Source organism: Agelaius tricolor, unplaced genomic scaffold (genome assembly GCF_023055355.1).
Source record: "Agelaius tricolor isolate 1412-34295 unplaced genomic scaffold, bAgeTri1.0.p SCAF_29, whole genome shotgun sequence".
NCBI classification, from domain to species: Eukaryota; Metazoa; Chordata; class Aves; order Passeriformes; family Icteridae; genus Agelaius; species Agelaius tricolor.
In genome coordinates, this window is record NW_027269289.1 from 3,277,484 (window position 1) to 3,296,217 (window position 18,734).

Genomic DNA, 18,734 nt, shown 5'->3' on the forward strand with positions numbered 1-18,734 from the left:
TTTGATAAAACACCCACTGCTGGATCTAACACAGGATTTACATTTGTGAGAGAGGCAGAGAGGTGAATGCACCAAGGAAATAAGAGCCCACCCAGCCCCAAAAGCACAAATCCACACAGGAGGGGTCACTCAGACTGACCAAGGCTGCTCTTCCCATGAGAAAGTCAGCCTGGAGCTCCCAGTGCCCCCAGCTGATACAGAAATACCTCTCCATCCCTTGCCAAGGCCTCTGGAAAGGGCCAGAGCTCCTCCTGACCCCAGCATTCCCTGGGTACCAGGATGAACAGAAATAACACAGGAACCACAGATTAGAATTGCAGAATATGCTCAGCTGGGAGGGACCCACAAGGACCATCCAGCTCAAACCCTGGCCCTGCACAGGACAACTCCAAAAATCCCACCATGTGCCTGAGAGACAAGGACTGAAGCATAAAGGTCCAAATTAATGTCCTCATGTCCCAGGACATGGCAGGGCATGAGGCAGGAGCTGCTTCCATGAAAACAACTGTCTCCATGCCTTTACAGCTTCCCAGGAGTATTGTGGGCTGAGAGCATCACCAACCACCCCATCCCCATCCCATCCCCATCCCCATCCCCATCCCCATCCCATCCCATCCCATGGATCCCATCCCATGGATCCCATCCCATCCCACCCCATCCCCATCCCCATCCCCGTCCCATCCCATCCCATCCCATCCCATCCCATCCCATCCCATCCCATCCCCATCCCCATCCCCATCTCATCCCCATCCCCATCCCCATCTCCATCTCCATCCCATCCCATCCCCATCCCCATCCCCATCCCCATCCCCATCCCCATCCCCATCCCATCCCCATCCCATCCCCATCCCATCCCATCCCATCCCCATCCCCATCCCATCCCATCCCATCCCATCCCATCCCATCCCCATCCCCATCCCATCCCCATCCCATCCCATCCCCATCCCATCCCCATCCCCATCCCATCCCATCCCATCCCATCCCATCCCCATCCCCATCCCATCCCATGGATCCCATCCCATCCCCATCCCCATCCCATCCCATCCCATCCCCATCCCATCCCATGGATCCCATCCCATGGATCCCATCCCATCCCATCCCATCCCATCCCATCCCATCCCCATCCCTGTGCAAACCCAGGGCACCAGGAATATTTCTGTGTCTGCTCTGGGGTGCCCTGACCCCTAGGGCAGCACTGACTTTGACCCTCATCCATGGAGAAAGTTTCCCAGACTTCAAGACAGACTGGAATCCACAAAAGTGTGAAATAGATTACAGAGAGTAGTGTAGGTGTATCACTTGGTGAGAAATTGAGGTTTTGGGATTTTTAGTGTGTTATGGATGGAAGCAAGATGGAGGGCACAGGGTGTCATCCTGGGGTTCTTCTTCGTGCTTCTTCTTCCTTCTTCTTCTTGGGTTTTGGTGGCATTTTGTAATTGGGCAGAAAAGTCTGCATTGTGGGCTCTTTGGGATCAGTTATTGGGTTAAAAGGGAAAATAATCCAGGTGTCAGTTCTTAATTGGATAGTTTAGTCTTAAAAGACCTTGTAACAAGAGATTGTTGGCCATTTTGTGCCTTCTAATGAAAGGCTGCAGAACTCACAGTAGTGAGACTGTTTTACTGATAAGAAATAATAAACACCTGAGTCTGAGCATGAACTACTGTCCCAAGTGCCTTCAATCCAGACACAGAGAAACCAATGACTGAAACCTCCACACAAACCCCATCCCATCCCATCCCATCCCATCCCATCCCATCCCATCCCATCCCATCCCCACCCCAGTTTTCCCTCTCTTTGAATTTTCAGAGATACCTGATGGCTGCTTTATTTCACATCCTGAATAATTTCAGCAGCATCTGCAGTGCCAAATAAGAAAACACATTTCTAAAAACACATTTCTTGTTCTGAAACTCACTGAGAAGCTCAGAGACATCTGTGAGTGAATCAAACCCACAGCAGGAACAGACACAATTGAAATGAAATCAAAAAGCAAAGGAAATTAAAGATTTTTTTTTAAAGGAAGGAAATTTAAGAAATTAAATAAAAAGAGAAGAAAATAATGATTTGTGGGCACCTTGAGGTAGAGAATTGGAGCCCATCTCAGAAAGGAGTGAAAAAATAAGACTTTGTATGAGGTCTAGGGAGATAACTTCAAGGGAAAAAGCTAGACAGTGTTTTTCCAGCTGAGCAGAGTTTTAGCAGACAGCATTTTGCAGGCACATTTTGGTTTGATGAAAACCTCTTCAGAGAACACTTCTGCAGGGTTCTGAGAGTGTTGTGTTTGGGGAGGGTCAGCCCTTGTCCTGTGCTTGTTCCTCTCCTGTATTCAGCCTGATTTGTAAAGACAAGAGGAAATTTCTCCTCTGTAGGTGAAATTCCAAACTTCTCTATTTAAAGATGAACTCCACACAGTCTGAAACATTTGAATTTTTGGCAGGATGGAAATTCCTTATTTCCTTAGCACCTCCTGTGGGACTGAGGGGTTCTGCTGCTGGGGGATTGTGGAGCATCCCCTCTGGGAACCCCTGCCTCAGTTTCCCCATGCACAGTGCAAGGACACAGTGGGAAGGGGCAAAAATGTCCCTGGCATGTGCAAGGCTGATGGTCCTTAGGGTTGGGGTTTGGGTTTGGGTTAGGATTGGGGTTTGGGTTAGGGTTGGGGTTATGTTTTGGGTTAAGATTAGGATTGGGTTAGGATTTGGGTTGGGGTTAGGGTTAGGATTAGGCTTGGAGTTAGGGTTGGGGTCAGGATTAGGATTAGTATTAGGATTAGAGTCAGCATAGGGTCAGGATTAAGTATAGGTTTAAGGTTAAGGTTGGAGTTAGGGTTAGTCTCAGGATTAGGATTGAGATTAGTGTTAAGGTTAGCATTAGGATTAGGGTCAGATTTAGGTATAGGTTTAAGGTTAGCATTAGAGTCCAGGTTAGTTTTAGGGTTAGGGTGATGTTTAGGGTTCGAGTTAGGATTATGGTTAGGTTTAGGATAAGGATTTCATTTAGTGTTGTGGTTAGAATTACGGTTAGGATTAGGATATGGGTCAGGATTAGGTTTAGGGTTTGTCTTAGTGTTAGTTTGAGGTTTAGGGTTAGGATTAGCGTTAGCGTTAGGTTCTGGATTAGCATTATGTGTAGGGTTAGAATTAGGTTTAGGATTAGGGTTTCTCTTTCTGATGGAGCTCCAGAAAATTCTCTGCATGTTCTCAGCTGTGGGATTAGGTTTAGGGTTTGGGTTAGGGTTAAGGTCTGGATTAGGATTATGATCAAGGTCAGGGTTAGGATGGAGATCTTTCTGATGGAGATCCCAATAACTCTGCCTGGTCCTGGCTTTGGGAATGCCTTTGGGGGCTGGATGGGGCAGAGAGGGTCTGTGGAGGGCTCCCCTCGGTGCTCACAGACGCCTCTTCCTCCTCACCACTTTGGCTCACTCTGGCCGCTCCTCAGGTGGGAGCAGTGCCAGCTCTGTCCCTGTCCTGGCAGGCGGTGATGGAGGGATGGAGGGGTTAGGGTTAGGGTTAGGGTTAGGGTTAGGGTGAGGGTTAGGGTTAGGGTTAGGGCTATGGTCAGGATTTGGGTTAGGATTAACATTAGGGTTACTGTTAGGCTTTGGAATAGGTTTTGGGTTAGTATTAGAATTTGGGTTAGGGGTAGGTTTAGGGTTAGGATTAATTTTAGAGTTAAGGGGAGGTTTACTGTTAGGTTTAGCTTTAGAATTTTGTTTAGAGTTGTGGTTAGAATTACGGTTAGGATTAGGTTTAGGATTATGGTTTGGGTGAGGATTTGGTTTAGGGTTAGGTTTAGGACTAGCTGTAGGGTTATGTTCAGTATCAGGGTAGGGTTAGGATCAGATTAGGATTATGATAAGGGTTGTGGGTAGGTTTACATTTAGGGTTTCTGATGGAGATCCTGACACCTCTCTGCCTGCTCCTGGCCTTGCTAATGCCTTTGGGAAGCTGCATGAGGCAGAGGGGGTCTGTGGAGATCTCCCCTCGGTGCTCACAGACGCCTCTTCCTCCTCACCAGACATCTTGGCTGCCTCTGGCCGCTGCTCAGGTGGGAGCAGTGCCAGCTCTGTCTGCTGGCCCCGGCGGCGGTGGTGGAGGGATGGAGGGGAAGCTCTGCCTCCCAAATCGCATCCCCAGCCCCGGCCCGCCCGGCCCCGCCGCTGCCGACAGCTTTATTGCAAACCCGTGGGGAGAGCTGGCCCTGCACCATCCCTGCTCCGCAGCTGCACAGGCAGGGAGAGAGCTGAGCAGGAAGGGGGGAGGAATCCCCTGGAAAGCCGTGGTGGAAATTCGGCCACCCTCGGGGAGGTTCCTGCTTGTGCAGAGGAAGGCTGGTGGGAAAAACTCCCGAGGGGAGGTTTTTGTGATGGGATAAAAGGGAAAAAATCCCAGAGGTTTTGCACATCGCCTGCTCTTGGCCCTCCTGAGCCTGACCCGGGAGGGCCAAGTCTTGGTTCTCCCACAGATGGGGTCTCACCCTCTGCCCAACACAGAGCCCAGCCCTAGCCCAAAGCCAGGGTTTGATAGCCCCAGGCAGCCAGGGGGACATCAACCCACCCAGCCCTGCGTCACTCTGCTTCCCCCCCTTCCCCAGACCTTGTTCTTGCTGGGATTTGAGCTGTGCAAAATGCACATTTTAACTTTTTAACAGTAAATATATCATGAAGGAAAGGTCTGCATGGATGGAGAGCACTCCATCCTTGGCTGGGCTTAGTGGCTTTTCCCCCTTTTCTTTCACATTTCCACAGCAACTCTTGGGCATCCTCACTCACCCTGCAGCCCCCTGCATCCTCCCCGGGCTCCTGGTGCCCTCCACACCCTGTGCATGGTCACTGGGAGCCTTCCAGAGCTCATCTCCTGCAGGAAGCAAGGCAGGGCAGTTTCTCATGGAAAGGGAGAGTGGAAACAGCCGTGCTGGAAGGGATCCTGGGCAGAGGGGCAGGAAAGGGAGGTCTCACTCAGCATCCCACCCACCCACCAACATCCTCCCCTGTGGGGAGGCCAGGCATGCAAGCAGCACCTGGCCATCAGAATATTTGACCTGCTGGGAGCTGCTGGGTGTGCTGAAGGCCATGAATGGGGAAGTTTAGGAGGTGGACTGTGGAAAATTCTGCAGACAAAGCCTCCCTCAGTCCAAACCAAACAGCAAGTGGGGTTGGGGGGCTCCCACAGACGTGGGGTGCCAGGGGGACACTGCAAAGCCAGCAGGGAATGGCTCAGGCCCTCAGCGCTCACTCCCTGGGCTGCTCCAGGCTTGCAGTGCTGCTTGCAGGGTCTGTGGGATGTCCCCTCTCCCCGGCTGCCCCAAGCCCTGGCCCCATCTCCTCACCCTCCTCTGTGCTCAGCTCATTGTGGTGCCCAGACAGTCCCAAAAATGCCAGTGCCCAGCGTGACCCAGGTGTGGAGGGCAGCGTGGGCTGGCTGCCCTGCTCTGAGATCCCCCACTGTTCTCCAAAGAATGTCCCCTTGTCCTCCCTGCCCTGGGGCTGGGGGAGAAGGGCAGGGCGGGGCTGGGGACAAAACCCCCCAGTGTGGAGGCCCAGACACAACAGAGCCACACAGGGGGGGCAGCCAGGGCTCCCAGCAGCTCTGGGGTCCCTGCTCTGTGCCAGGGCAAAGGGCTGCTGTCCCCTCCCTGCCAGCCAGCCCTGGGCACACTGGAGGCAGTGGCACACTGGAGGCAGTGGCACCCTGGGGACACGGCCAGGGGGTGCTGCGTGTGGGAATCCACAAAATCAGAGGGTTTTGGGAAAGCTGCAAGATGCAGGCCTCAGATACAGTAGAACTGTGAGCAGAGCTAAGCAGCAGCCATGAGTTAGGTCAGCAGAAAAATTATTTAAAAAGTAGAAAAGCAAAGACAAATAGAACAATGGTCTGTGTATTAACACTTGTCTAGAATAACTCTCTAAGCTACAGAAAAGTTTATCTAGCAAGATATTAGGAAGTTCTAAGCTTAATAATGGAGCTCTGTGTGTTGTGTTTTAAGGGTTACAAGCAGGTATTGTATTCCAAATAAGCAAGCATTGCTTTAACCAAAGGTACGTGTGCTTATAGTGGTTAGACAGAGCTACTGTCAATGTGCTTTTGCTTTGTGTGATTGGTCAAGAAGCTTATAAAGTAAGTTGTAACATTAAATTCTTGGTCTGCTGCCTGGGATGTGAGCTGGTGGCATCTTCCCATTGTCATAGCCATGGAATGAGCCTGATGCTGGAAAACAAACCAGCTCAAGGCAGTTCCACAGCAATCCCATCCCGTTCCAGGTCTGTACATGGCCCTGGCTGGCGACACTGGGGGGTCCCACACGTGTGCATTTCCCTGGCTCAGCTGGGATGGCAGGGAGCTCTCCTGCTGCATGGCAGCCTCTCCTGCTGAGCTGGGGAGGCAGCAGGCAGGCACTGGCTCCAGGCTGTGCCAAGAATTTATTTTTCCAGCTCAAATAATTTAATTCAGTGGAAATTCTTTCTTTTCTCCACCTGTCTTCTCCTGTAACCAGCCCATCCAGGGGAGTGGCTGGATGGGAACCAGGCTGGATGGCATGGCAAGTCAGCAGGCACAGGAAAAGCCAATGCTTATGTCATTTATTTTCCTACCAAGCGTTGCTTTCTTCTCACCAGCAGAAACCTAAAGCCCAAAATGCCATTTCTAATGGAATTTATTATTCCTGATGTCACAGCAGGGGGGATAGGTTGTACTTCCAGCTTCTTGCAACCTCAACAGGCAGCATGGCAAAGGTGGAACAAGGTGCACTGAGATATGGTAAAAATAATAATCAGGTAACAGGTCCATTGATGCAGCAAAATCCACTCACCTGCTCAGGGCTCAGCAATCCCTCTCCCTGTGGAGATCCTTGTACAGCAAATGCACTAGCTGGGATCCTGGAGGGATGTGGAAGGGTTGGATATTGTAGCTGAGCTGTGCACTTGTGGTTTTGTTAATATCTCCTGAGCAGCAGAAGTTAATGAGCCTGTGGGAAAAAAATAGCTTGAAATTAAATTCTTTATACTGAGGTTGCCAGCTATCCATTACAGGGAATAAGACAGTGCTTGTGTGTGAAATGTGGCATGATTAAAATCATATTTGTAAAGGATTAACTGCCCTGTAACAGCTTCATGTCTGCTCTGAGGTGGTAAAATCTCCCAAACATGTCTCTAATCATCTATACAATAAGCAGGTTAATAAATCAGAATAAAGACATATTGGGGTAATTCCAGACTGCACCTGGTGGGTTTGTGCAGAGGGAAGTGGGGAGGGAAAAACCCCAAGAGTAATGAGAGGTTTGAAGAAAAACCAACTGTGGTTTGTGGAAATGCAGCAGTGGATGTGGGGAGCACCTGTGGAGACACGAGTGCCACTTCCCTGGGTCACAGCTGACCACAGGCTGGGATTCCAGGGATGCCACCCTGCCCAAACCCAGCCATGCTGCACCTCCTACCTGCTAAAACCCAGGGGAAACCAGGAGAGAAACCCTCTGGCTCTCAGTTAAAGCATGAAACCACCCAGGGCAGTGTAGGAACGTCTGGGGGGGGTAGGATGGTCGGGATGGACGGACACCAGAGACAGAGATCTCTGCAGCCAGGGCTGGAACTTGGGGTTTATTGCAAAGGGCCTGGGTGCAGGGCCCTGCTGGGAGCTGCCAGGCACAGCTCAGAGCAGGGCTGAGAGAAGAGAGGGGAGAGAGGGTAAGACAGTAAAAAGCATAAGAGAGTAAAAGGGTAAGAGAGTGAAGTTCCTGTTTCAATACAGTAAATCTTCTTCTGTGTTGAATATTCTGATTCTCACTAACCAGTCTAGTCCAAAATACAAATCCTACAGCATTTACATACAGCCTATAAGAATCACTACATTACCACACTGTGTTACATTTTAAACCCTAAAAACTCCTCTTTGGGCCCCTTCTGCCAAGCTGTAGGGTCTGCTCTGACCCTTGGGCCTGTCTGCAAGCAGAGGGTGTTGTTCCATCAAAAGGGGATCACCTTCAGCCAGCCACACCATTGTTTTCCAGTTGTTCAGTAGCTGAGGTATCTCAAAGCTTGCTTTCATTTAAATCTCACTCATAGTTTCTATATTCTCAAAATCTTTTGCTGGACAATCATATTGATAAGGCTTTCCTGCTTCATCTTCCCCAGCAGGGCAGCCTGCTCTGGCTGCTCCACACAGCAGCCTGGGCATGGATTTGGGGCAGTGGTTCCCCACTGTGGCTGCTCCAGGATTTTTCCTGCTCTGTTTGTTGCATCTCTCCCCCAGCAGCCCAGGTCCCTGCTCCAGCATTGCTCCTGGGGATGGATTTGGGGCAGTGGTTCCCCACTGTGAGCAGAACACCCGGGTGCAGAGAAGGCATTTAGCAAAAATAAACGCTGAGACAGAGCTTGAAATGTTTATTTTCCAACTGCAGGCCATTCATCCAGTGACACCACTCTGTTCCAGTGAGTCTCCCTCTGTTTATATCAGATGATTAATGAGACACAGATTGTCTTTAACCCTGATGGATGTCACAGTCACCAGGGTATGAATTTGGGCTCGATGTCCCAGCTCTCCTCCCACCTCTGCCTGCAGCCAGCACTCCATCCTCACTGACCCTCATTCTCCCTGCTTCATGCAACCAAAATCAAGATTTTATCACAATATTTGTTTTCTAGCCTCCTCATCTGCCCTCAGCAATCAGCACTCCTGAGGCTGGGACCTCTGATAATGTGGGAAGGGGTCTGAGCTGCAGGAGGAGTGAAGGGACAGATCCAGCAACAAAAGGGGGGGGATAAGGGAAAAGACAGCTTGGGTTTAGCCTGCCCAAAGCACAAAAGGGGACAGAGATCTGCCAGGACACCCAGGCTGATGCTTGAGCTTGCAGACACCACCAGCAGACACAGAGAACCAGCCTAAGCCCAGGGTGGTGCCACCTGCAGAGGACACAGGGCTGGCCCTGCTCCAGGAAATGTCCCACACCTACAAATTTCATCCTGCTGGGCTGCTCCATCAACACTCAGAATCCCAGGATGGTTTGGAGGGGAATTAAAGCTCATCCCATTCCACCCCTGCCATGGCAGGGACACCTTCCACTGTCCCAGGCTGCTCCAAGCCCTGCCCAGCCTGGCCTTGGGCACTGCCAGGGATGCAGGGGCAGCCCCAGCTGCTCTGGGCACCTGTGCCAGGGCCTGCCCACCCTCCCAGGAAACAATTCCTTCCCCATATCCCTCCTAGCCCTGCTCTCTGGCAATTTTAACCCATTCCCCCTTGTCCTGGTCCTCCTGTGATGGCCTGGGTGGCACCAGGACCATCCTGCCATGGCCCAGTGCCATCCTGCTCCCACCTCCTGCTCAGCTGGACCTTGTGCTTTGCCTCTTTTTTATTTTTGGGGGGTTTTAAGGCTGAAACCAGCATTTTCTACCTCTCCCATTACCCTGCTGAAGGTGCTGCTGGTGGTGATGGTAAGGGAAGGGTGTGATTTTGGGCTCTGGGAAGAACAGGGGGGTTTGAGCTACAGATACAATTACAAAAATCACTGGCATCACATGGGATTCACCTTTCTCGAAAGGGAAGAGCTTTAGACTTGCTGGAGGAGGAGAACAATCCCAGGTTTGCCCAGGACACGCTGTCTCTGCCCCCCCAGGGTTAGGAGGATGTGCTGGGTACTCTGCAGCACACGTGGAGTTTTACAGAGACGAGCCAGAGGCAGCAGGAGCCAAGAGGGAAACCCCAGAGAAAGACCCCAAAGAATGAAGGGATGTTCCTCTAAGAATGTGACCCCCAAAGGTCCCCTCTGACCAAACTGTTCTGTATTTCTGAATGGGGCTGGATTGAAACCAGATTGAACGTGTCACTGCTACAATGCCTTTGCATCCCCTCAGAGCACAGCTCCAGGCAGCAGCAGTGGACACATTTCTCCTGCACTCAAAGCTCAAATTGAAAAGCTGCCATGAACATTAAAAGGAAAAAATGGCTTTTTAAGAACTCCATACGTTTCTATTTCTTTCCTCTTCCTCTCTTTCTCTCTGATTCACTCTTTTGATATTTTCCTTGGACTCCAAGCCTAATGCATTCATCCTTCTTAGCACATTTTTGGGCTCTTTCCACCATTGTTCTTGGAAACTTTTTTTTTTTTAAGGACATATATTTAGATATACAACCTGATCTCCCACATTAAAAAAACCCTCTCTCAGGCTGGGAAGGGAAGAGCATAGAGAAAAGGGTGACAGCACCTCCAGGTGCCAGCAGAGGAGGTGGCATTGCCATGGGGACATTCATCTGTGTGTAGAATTTGATGGCTGTCTCCAGCATGGAACGTCTCCCAAAAGCTTTACTGGCACCAGTGCAGGGGTGGTGACTGCAGCTGCCCCCATGGGCCCTGTCAGGGGGGAAAATGGAGTGACCCAGCTCCTCAGCATCCCTGGGCACCTCACTGCAGCCCTGACCCACCTGGGGGTCATCCATCCCCCATCCATCTGTCTGTCCACCCATCCATCCCCCATCCATCATCCATCTATCCATCCATCCATCCATCCATCCATCCATCCATCCATCATCCATCATCCATCCATCCATCCATCCATCCATCCATCCATCCCCCATCCATCTGTCCGTCCACCCATCCATCCCCCATCCATCATCCATCCCTCATCCATCCATCATCCATCCATCATCCATCATCCATCCATCCCTCATCCATCCATCATCCCTCATCCATCCATCATCCATCCATCATCCATCCATCCATCCATCGATCATCCATCCATCCATCCATCCATCCATCCATCCATCCATCATCCATCCATCCATCATCCATCCATCCATCCATCCATCCATCCATCCATCCATCATCCATCCATCCATCCATCATCCATCCATCCATCCATCCATCATCCATCCATCATCCATCCATCCATCCATCATCCATCCATCATCCATCCATCCATCCATCCCCCATCCATCATCCATCATCCATCCATCCATCATCCATCCATTCCACAATCACAGAACACACTCAGGCTTTGGGGAATGGTTCAGGGGTTGCAGCAGCCACAGTCACCCCACACTGGTTCCCTTTTGACCAAACTGGGACAGTCCAGTTTGCTGCAGATCCCACCTGGAGCCAGTGGATGGGGTGGGTTTGGCCAGCCTGGTTTTAATAACCCCTGAGCACTCACCCAAACATGTCATTCTGAAAAGGCAGCTCGCAGTCCAAGAAGCACTCGCAGGCTTTTCATAAACACACTTTAATAATCTTCATCAAGAATTTTAATACAGAGCGAGCTGCCTGCCAGGAAATGCATTTACACTGTCAGCTGCTGAGAGAAATAGCCCTGCACTGCTGCTCAATACCAGAAACACCCTCTGTCCCTCCCAGCTTTTCCTCTCTTCCTCTTTGGATGAAGTGTGCTACTTTGGAAACTGGAGGGGCTAAAAACCTTGGCAGGGATCCAGGCAGCTCCCTGGAGCATCCCGTGAATTGGGGCAGCCCCTTTGCCTTGCCCATCCTGCTCAGCTGGACCTTGTGCTTCACCTCTTTTTTATTTTTTAAGAGTTTTATGAGTGAAACAATAATTTTCTGCCTCTCCCATTAGCCTGCTGAAGGTGCTGGTGGTGATGGGAAGGGTGTGTTTTTGGGCTCTGGGAAGAACAGGGGGTTTTGAGCTGCGGATACAATTACAAAAGCTTTTCTTTCACAGCAAAGATTAACGGGATCAGAACACATTTCCTTGCTGGCTGTGGTATTAAGCAATTAAAGGGATTAAGTGAGGGCTTTACCATCCTCTGGCACATCAGGTTTTGGTTTGTGCCAGAGGCAAAATACCCAATTTGATGTAGTCCGAACCCAGAGGGCTGGAATGGTGGGAATCACATTTTACAGCCTTTTTCCCAACAGCTGAAAACACTCTGGCTGTAAGCACCCTCCATATGCTGCTCCAAGACATCCACACCCCGCTCAGCCTGGTCTCCCTAAGGACAGACAGACAGACAGACCCCTCTGTGCCCCTTGCAGCTGCCCCAAGGCCAAGTGTCACCAGCAGGGAAGGGCCCAGAGAGGGGAGGGGAGAGGTTGGAGAAATATCCCAGGGGGATTTTGATGCCTCAGGTTTTGGCTTTTCTATTTTTCAGGTTCTGTGCTGCTTTAGTGTGTGGGTCTGGGTTCACATCAGGAGATGCTGAGCTCTGGGCACAGAGCAGGGAGACAAAACAATTCCTGCTCCAGCTGGGCACCAAGGACAAATGATCCAAATCTCAGCCCAAGAGCACAAACCCCGTGGGCTGGAGAGAGAAAAACAAGGATGGGACTGCAGGGGCTAAAGCTGGAATGGGACAATGAACTGCAAGATGCAAATGGAGCAGAACTGATCCAAGGGAGAGACCCCGGGAGCGCTCGTGCATTTTGGGACCATTTGGGTTCATCTTGGGTTCATTCTGGGACCATTTTGGTTCATCTTGGGTTCATTTTGAGACCATTTTGGTTCATCTTGGGTTCATTTTGGGGCCATTTGGGTTCATCTTGGGTTCATTCTGGGACCATTTTGGTTCATCTTGGGTACAGCCCTGGCTGGGCTCTTGTGCTGCCCAAGGTGGATCCATTGAGGCCTTTTAATAAATCCCTGCTTTATTCTTTAACTCTGTCCAGCTCTGTTCTAGGTCAGCCTTCCCAAGGCATCAACTTCAGCACCAGCATCTCCCTACCCCCACACTCAGTGAATCCTGTCTTACATGCAAGGAGGATTTTTGAACACCAATTCCTGGACAGTTCGTCTATTTATAAGTCTGTTTTCAAGTGATTAACAAAAAAGGATGCAAAACCCAACCTCGATGCAGTGAAATCAAAGGAGGAGATTAAAAATCCACATCCCAGATGTCCTCTCTGAACCTCATTTAGCAGAGGTGGGGAATGCCAGCTTCCAACAGGAATGGCACTGCCACCTCCTCTGCTTCCCTTTTCCTTGTGAAGTTCTTGCCTTATTTATTTGCTTGAGATGAAAAAAGCCAGGGGAAGCTGCCCAGCAGAAACACCAACCTTGTGCCAGGAGTTTTGAAGTCACAGCACAAATCACCATTCACAGGCAGGGGTAGAGGTGGAGAAAAGGTCACTTCTGCTGCAGGAAACCCCCAAAATGCTTTGAAGAACTGAAGGGGCTTTTTCATTACACACACAGTCCATGGAGGGTGAAAGTGCCAGGTAGAGTGGGGGAAAGAGTGATGGGAAGGATGGAGGTGCCTGTGTGGGTCTGGCTCTGGCCCTGCCAGGGCAATTCAGGCTGCAGGGTAGAATCCCAAATTGATGCCTTGGGAAGGCTGGCCTAGAACAGAGGCTGGACAGAGTTAAAGAATAAAGCAGGGATTTATTAAAAGGCCTCAATGGATCCACCTTGGGCAGCACAAGAGCCCAGCCAGGGCTGCACCCAAGATGAACCAAAATGGTCCCAAAATGAACCAAGGTGAACCAAAATGGTCCCAGAATGAACCCAAGATGAACCCAAATGGTCCCAAAATGCACGAGCGCTCCCGGGGTCTCTCCCTTGGATCAGTTCTGCTCCATTTGCATCTTGCAGTTCATTGTCCCATTCCAGCTTTAGCCCCTGCAGTCCCATCCTTGTTTTTCTCTCTCCAGCCCACGGTGTTTGTGCTCTTGGGCTGAGATTTGGATCATTTGTCCTTGGTGCCCAGCTGGAGCAGGAATTGTTTTGTCTCCCTGCTCTGTGCCCAGAGCTCACCATCCCCAGACCCACACACTAAAGCAGCACAGAACCTGAAAAATAGAAAATCTAAAACCTGAGGCATTTTGGCATTAGTTTGGGTTTGAAGGGACTTTAAAGCCCATCCAGTCCCACCCATTATGGCAGGGACACCTCCCACTGTCCCAGGTTGCTCCAAGCTCCATCCAGCCTGGCCTTGGACACTTCCAGTGATGGGGCAGCCACAGCTTCTCTGGGCACCCTGTGTCAGGGCCTCAGAATCCTCACAGTAACACAAATAAACCTTCAAGTCAGTAAGAATTTAAAAGGCAGAATCCCCAAAAACCTCTCTGGAGCAGGCAGGAACCCACTGTGACTTTCTGAGCAGTGCAGCAGGACTGAATGTAAATAAACTAATTATTGTCAACAATGTCCTTCTTCAGCTCTTCAAGGCATCCACAAAACTGCTCCCGTGTCCCCTGGGGTTCACTCCCTTTCCCTGCCCAAGGGATGCTCCAAATCTGGGGGCAGGGCTCACCTTGAGTGCAAACTCGAGGCAGCAAGATCTGTCAGGAAATGATGATCCCAGATCTGGGACAAAAAGAAACTTCTCAGAACCTTCAGTTGTGCCACAGGACTCTCCAAGTTGCAACCAGGAGCTTCCTTGGCATGAAGAGCTTCGTGCAGGGTTTTTCCAGCAGCTTCTCCCTGTGCCTGAGGCATCCTAAAACCCAAGCCCTGGGGCTGCAGGCACACCAGGATCATGCACTGAAATGCAGAATCCATCCTGCAGGGGAAAATGCAGGTATCCACCAGGCTGCACTGCCAGGGAGCTGCTGCTCCCCGGGGGCTCAGCTTTCCACAGGCTGGAGCAAGATGTTGTACCTTGTTTGTGTTTCTATGGAATTGCCCTCCCTGCTGGCTCCCATCCTGCAGCCCCTCCATCTCCACGAGGTTCATTTCAACATGAACAAACGGCCTCCCAGGAGCCACCGCGGTGGATTCAAAATCATAAAAATGAAAATCTCAGGTTTGATGACTAATCCCTGGAGAGAGCTTTAAATTAGTGCTAGCCAATCGGCCCCAAAAGTCATGGGGAAAATTCCTGCTGGACTTCTCTCCTCAGTCCACTCCCTGGCTTCATTTTCCATCCCCAGATCCTTCCAGCCTGCAAACATATACAGTGTTGCCTCGGCAACTGGGAGACCAGATATATGCACACGAGAAAATGAGACAATCTCGTTCCTCTGTGATTGCCTGGAAAATGGAAACCTATTCTAGTCCGAGAGCTTGTGCCAGACACACTCACAGCTCAGCCTGCCCTTAGACATGCCACCTCCACCTCTCACATGCAGATAAATCCCTCTCCTCTCATAGTACCCGGTCTCTCTTCCCATGGGATGCTCAGGACTCTCAGACTCACCAGAAATGTGCTTTGTCCAAAGGTGTTTTCTGTCTTGAGCACATCAGCTGTCTGCCTCCTCCATCCTCCAGGAGCCCAGGTTGAGGTGTGAGCTCCAGTTTAAGCAGTAAACATGCTTCCACTCTAGTCTGGGCCAGAACTTCCCTCACTCGGGCAGGGACACCATCCACAGGTGCCCCATCTGTGGTCTTCAGAAAGTTCCTGCATCTCAGGGCTGCTGTGTGCATGAAAAATAAACAGCAGGGCACCAGGAGCTCCAAGCAGAGAATCTCCATCATGTGGGGTGTCACACGATCATTGCATCCTGCTCAGAATTCCTGCTGCCCTGCAGAGCATTGCCCTTGACAGCCCTTGTGCCCTTTGCAGCCCTGGAGCCCTTTGCAGTTCCTGGTACCTTTCATCCCTGCCCTTTCAGCCCCTGCTGCCTTTTGCAGCCCCTGATGCCCTTGGCACCCCTGGTGCCCTTTCAGTCCTGGAGCTCTTGGCACCCCCTGGAGCCCTTTCCAGGCCCTGGAACCCTTTCCAGCCCCTGGAGTCCTTTGCAGGACTGATGCCCTTTGCAGCCCCTGGAGATCTTTCAGCCCTGGAGCCCTTCCATCCCCTGGTGCCCTTTGCAGCCCCTGATGCCCTTGGCACCCCTTGTGCCCTTTCCAGCCCCTGGAGCCCTTTCCAGCCCCTGGTGCCCTCTGCTCACCGCTGGGATGAGGCTGCCCTGCAGTAGCACAGGGATGTGCCCAGATCTCCCAGCAGCACCACCCCTGCCTGCACAGCCCCTCTCTGGGTTATTCCCCTGTCTCTCTGTGCCATTAATGCTGATCCTGGGAGCTCCATCTGCATCAGCAGCGTTTTCCCCTCTCCAACCCCACACCTGTAGGACCTGCCTGGTCCCCAGGGTTGCACAGACTCCCTGTGATGTCCTGGCTGCAAAAGGACAGGATGTAAAACCCAACTGCCCCTGATTCAGCCCAGCACAGTCTGTGCTGCCCTACGAGCTTTGCTGTGAGCTGTGATTCTCAGAGCACCCCTGAACTCAGACATTTCCTACCTGTTGGGGAAGATGAAACAGGAAAGCCTTATCAATATGATTGTCTGGCAAAAGATTTTGAGAATATAGAAACTATAAGCGAGATTGAAATGAAAGCAAGCTTTGAGATCCCTCAGTTACTGAACAACTGGAAAACAATGGTATGGCTGCTGAAGGTGATCCCCTTTTGATGGAACAACACCCTCTGCCTGCAGACAGGCCCAAGGGGCAGAGCAGACCCTACAGCTTGGCAGAAGGGGCCCAAAGAGGAGTTTTTAGGGTTTAAAATGTAACACAGTGTGGTAATGGAATGATTTTTATAGGCTGTATGTAAATGCTATAAGATTTGTTTCTTGTACTAGATTGGTTAGTGAGAATTAGAATATTGTTCTAGATGGATAATGAGATGATTGGCTCTCACAATTAAGGGATAACTATTGTGTGAATATTAAGACAAGCTTTAGTGATGTACAGTTATGTTATTGCAGTTTAGATGGCCTCTGTTCTCCCCATGGTTCCCTTTCCCCCTGTATTGCTGCCATCAGACAGCCTGGGCTGTCCAGGACAGGTACAAAGAAGCTGCACAGGTGTCCCTTACCTGGGCAGGTGGGAATGGAAAAGCTTGGGGGTGCTCAGGGGGTGGGCATGGCAACACCTGAGCTCCAATGCAGTGACAAGAAAGCAGTTTGCACTGATAAATGGCACAGAAGAGCTGAGTGACAGACCTTGGGAGGGGCCAGGGCTGGCTGATGCAACCCCAGGGTATAAAAGCCTGAGCACCCATCTTGAACATGAACTGGCCATGTGCTGTGCACGAGGGGCAGCTCCCAGCGCTGCAGCTTCTCCCTTGTGTAGTCCTTTGTTGGATTTTTGTTAAGGTTTAATAAACCTCTTTAAATTTCCAAAGTGAGCAGTTGTCTCTCACCATATTCAGCACAGAAGAAGATTTATTGTATTGTAATGGGAACTTCCCACCTCTTTGGGGCTCCTCTTTGGGGCTCCTTTGGGGCTGCTCTGAGCTGTGCCTGGCAGCTCCCAGCAGGGCCCTGCACCCAGGCCCTTTGCAATAACCCACAAGTTCCAGGACCTGGCTGCAGAGATCTCTCATCCCTGTCCATCCTGACCATCCTACCCCCATCACTCCCACACCACCTGCTCCACGTGTCCCCTCAGTGGGCAGGAGTCCTGATTGTCTGAAACACGGACAGCTTCTTACAAATAACAGGAGATGGCTCCAAAACAAGGAAAACAGCAGGAGGAAAGGGGCACTTGTGTGTGTCATGGATACAAGTGGCTTCTCTCCAGACATTTACAGCCTTCCCCAGCCTGCCAGCCAGGCCTGGGTCCATGAAGCCCTGTTTCTATTTTTTCCAGCTGAATAGCACTGATCCAGCAGGAATTCAGTGCATTGCAGCTGTAAACAGTTCATGAGTTGGGGATATCCTTCTGCAGGGCTTCAGGAGGATGGGAAGCACCTTCCCACTGAAGCTGAGGTGGAAGTTGGACTGGTCAGGGACACGGGCTCAGGGGCTGCCCCCATGATGGAACAACAAGAATTAAATTTCCTTCCTACCCTACGACAGCTGAGCACAAACCAAGGCTGGAGGCTCTTGGGGAGCTGTTCCTTCAGCTCAGCCACCAAGTCCTTTGCCTGAGATGCCATAAAAACCCCTTAAAACTAAATTACAGCTTTCTCAAAAGCAGCACAGGCTTTGCCACAGTTCTGAAACGAGCCAAGAAAACCCCCTTTGCTTCCAGTCCCACCAGCATTTGATTCAATAAAGCTCCTCCTCTGATATTTTAGAGATTCTCAGAATAGTTTGGGTTGGAGAGACCTTAAAGATCATCCCATGGAACACCTTCCACTGTCCCACCTTGCTCCAAGCCCCATCCAGCCTGGCCTTGGACACTCCCAGGGGCAGCCCCAGCTGCTCTGGGCACCCTGTGCCAGGGCCTCAGCACCCTCACAGGTAATTTACCCCATCAAATAATAAATATTCCTAATAACCCCACTGTTCCCTGTGCCAGGGGCATAACCAGCTCCATCCTAACCTCATTTCACATTGGGATTGTCATTTGCAAAGCCAGGAGAGCAGCAGCACCACCCCCCTGAGCATTTGGGAACATCGGGAGTGGCTCTGAAATGCAAAACTGGGATAGCAAATATCATTACTCACAAAAACAAGGTGAAACATGCTTTGCCAAGGTGTGAAAAATATTTATATCCAAATACAAAGTGTCCCTCAAATTTACAGTTCCCTGCACGCTCTGGAACCTGAACTGTATTTGTGGGAATGGCTGTGAAGGTAAACTGATTCCTGCTATTAAAATGTGCCTGTGCTGGGGTGCAGAGAAGATGAGGTGGAAAAAAAGGGTGGGAAAATGGGATTTGATCTGCTTTTTAAAGCAGTAATGGTTTCACTGAAAAGCCTCACAATCTGTAACATGCAGGGTGGAGCAGGATTAGGATCATAAATAACTCCAGGGAAGAAAAATGATGCCTTTTCACACGCTGGTAACATGTGATCTTTAAAACCAAAGAAAGATAAAATAAATGTCTTCAAATATCCCCATTTTCCATCCAGAAGGACTGTTTTAAACTTGTTTTACAGGGATGACTTTATTCTGTGGGTGC

The 18,734-nt window shown here is 50.6% G+C and overlaps 1 long non-coding RNA gene across 1 annotated transcript; it reads right to left on the bottom strand.

The window, feature by feature from the left end:
* Window positions 1-1,794: 1,794 nt before the first annotated feature.
* On the bottom strand, window positions 1,795-15,342 carry LOC139600953 (uncharacterized). The gene is made up of 3 exons (XR_011682735.1): window positions 15,076-15,342; window positions 6,812-6,967; window positions 1,795-1,857 (listed from the first exon to the last, which is right to left on the bottom strand). It is a non-coding gene; the product is annotated as an uncharacterized lncRNA (long non-coding RNA).
* Between the last annotated feature and the right edge of the window lie 3,392 nt (window positions 15,343-18,734).